The sequence below is a fragment of the Ambystoma mexicanum genome, chromosome 4q, assembly GCF_040938575.1.
Source record: "Ambystoma mexicanum isolate Mex_15411 chromosome 4q, UKY_AmexF1_1, whole genome shotgun sequence".
NCBI lineage: Eukaryota > Metazoa > Chordata > Amphibia > Caudata > Ambystomatidae > Ambystoma > Ambystoma mexicanum.
This window is the reverse complement of record NC_090928.1, coordinates 529,913,917-529,916,526: the sequence shown is the minus strand read 5'-3', so window position 1 is coordinate 529,916,526 and position 2,610 is coordinate 529,913,917.

Genomic DNA, 2,610 nt, shown 5'->3' with positions numbered 1-2,610 from the left:
TGAATGCATGTCTGGATGATGTGTAATGGGGCAATACCATACCTTAATGTATTCACTATAAAATAAAAAGTATGTATCATCTTATTATAAAATAAAGTGGAGAAAACACAAATAAGACTTTTTTCCACAAAGGTTTAATCGGCTATTTCCTGATATTCTTCAATGCGTTCTGATATTGACTGGTAATTGTGTTTGATACTTTCTTAGACTATTTCTGCCTCTGGCTGATGTGTATTTTCTTTCCAAACTCCACCAGAGCCTATGATTACACAGCATCCTATCTGTGGAAAACGGCAGTGCAGGGATAGGGAAGAAAACTATAGGTATCCAAAGGAGCCCGGCTAGCTCAGTCGGTAGAGCATGAGACTCTTAATCTCAGGGTCGTGGGTTCGAGCCCCACGTTGGGCGAAAACAACTAAAATTGTAGGACTTTTTGACCAAAAAAATACATCCTATCTGTGGAAAATGGCAGTGCAGGGATAGGGAAGAAAACTATAGGCATCCAAAGGAGCCCGGCTAGCTCAGTCGGTAGAGCATGAGACTCTTAATCTCAGGGTCGTGGGTTTGAGCCCCACGTTGGGCGAAAACAACTAAAATTTTAGTGCTTTTTGACCAAAAAAATAGAAATTGAAAGTCTCTTTACAATATTTGCAATATTTTCATTGTTAACATGCAATATATGAATGCATGTCTGGATGATGTGTAATGGTGCAATACCACACCTTAATGTATTCACTGTAAAAGAAAAAGTATGTATCATCTTACTATAAAATAAAGTGGAGAAAACACAAATAAGACTTTTTTCCACACATGTTTAATCGGCTATTTCCTGATATTCTTCAATGCGTTCTGATATTGACTGGTAATTGTGTTTGATACTTTCTTAGACTATTTCTGCCTCTGGCTGATGTGTATTTTCTTTCCAAACTCCACCAGAGCCTATGATTACACAGCATCCTATCTGTGGAAAGCGGCAGTGCAGGGATAGGGAAGAAAACTACAGACATCCAAAAGAGCCCGGCTAGCTCAGTCGGTAGAGAATGAGACTCTTAATCTCAGGGTCGTGGGTTCGAGCCCCACGTTGGGTGAAAACAACTAAAATTGTAGTGCTTTTTGACCAAAAAAATACATCCTATCTGTGGAAAACAGCAGTGCAGGGATAGGGAAGAAAACTATAGGCATCCAAAGGAGCCCGGCTAGCTCAGTCGGTAGAGCATGAGACTCTTAATCTCAGGGGCGTGGGTTCGAGCCCCACGTTGGGCGAAAACAACTAAAATTTTAATGCTTTTTGACCAAAAAAATAGAAATTGAAAGTCTCTTTGCAATATTTTCATTGTTAACATGCAATATATGAATGCATGTCTGGATGATGTGTAATGGGGCAATACCATACCTTAATGTATTCACTGTAAAAGAAAAAGTATGTATCATCTTACTATAAAATAAAGTGGAGAAAACACAAATAAGACTTTTTTCTACACAGGTTTAATCGGCTATTTCCTGATATTCTTCAATGCGTTCTGATATTGACTGGTAATTGTGTTTGATACTTTCTTAGACTATTTCTGCCTCTGGCTGATGTGTATTTTCTTTCCAAACTCCACCAGAGCCTATGATTACACAGCATCCTATCTGTGGAAAACGGCAGTGCAGGGATAGGGAAGAAAACTATAGGTATCCAAAGGAGCCCGGCTAGATCAGTCGGTAGAGCATGAGACTCTTAATCTCAGGGTCGTGGGTTCGAGCCCCACGTTGGGCGAAAACAACTAAAATTGTAGGACTTTTTGACCAAAAAAATACATCCTATCTGTGGAAAACGGCAGTGCAGGGATAGGGAAGAAAACTATAGGCATCCAAAGGAGCCCGGCTAGCTCAGTCGGTAGAGCATGAGACTCTTAATCTCAGGGTCGTGGGTGCGAACCCCACGTTGGGCGAAAACAACTAAAATTTTAGTGCTTTTTGACCAAAAAAATAGAAATTGAAAGTCTCTTTACAATATTTGCAATATTTTCATTGTTAACATGCAATATATGAATGCATGTCTGGATGATGTGTAATGGGGCAATACCACACCTTAATGTATTCACTGTAAAAGAAAAAGTATGTATCATCTTACTATAAAATAAAGTGGAGAAAACACAAATAAGACTTTTTTCCACACAGGTTTAATCGGCTATTTCCTGATATTCTTCAATGCGTTCTGATATTGACTGGTAATTGTGTTTGATACTTTCTTAGACTATTTCTGCCTCTGGCTGATGTGTATTTTCTTTCCAAACTCCACCAGAGCCTATGATTACACAGCATCCTATCTGTGGAAAGCGGCAGTGCATGGATAGGGAAGAAAACTATAGGCATCCAAAGGAGCCCGGCTAGCTCAGTCGGTAGAGCATGAGACTCTTAATCTCAGGGTCGTCGGTTTGAGCCCCAGGTTGGGCGAAAACAACTAAAATTTTAGTGGTTTTTGACCAAAAAAATAGAAATTGAAAGTCTCTTTGCAATATTTTCATTGTTAACATGCAATATATGAATGCATGTCTGGATGATGTGTAATGGGGCAATACCACACCTTAATGTATTCACTGTAAAAGAAAAAGTATGCATCATCTT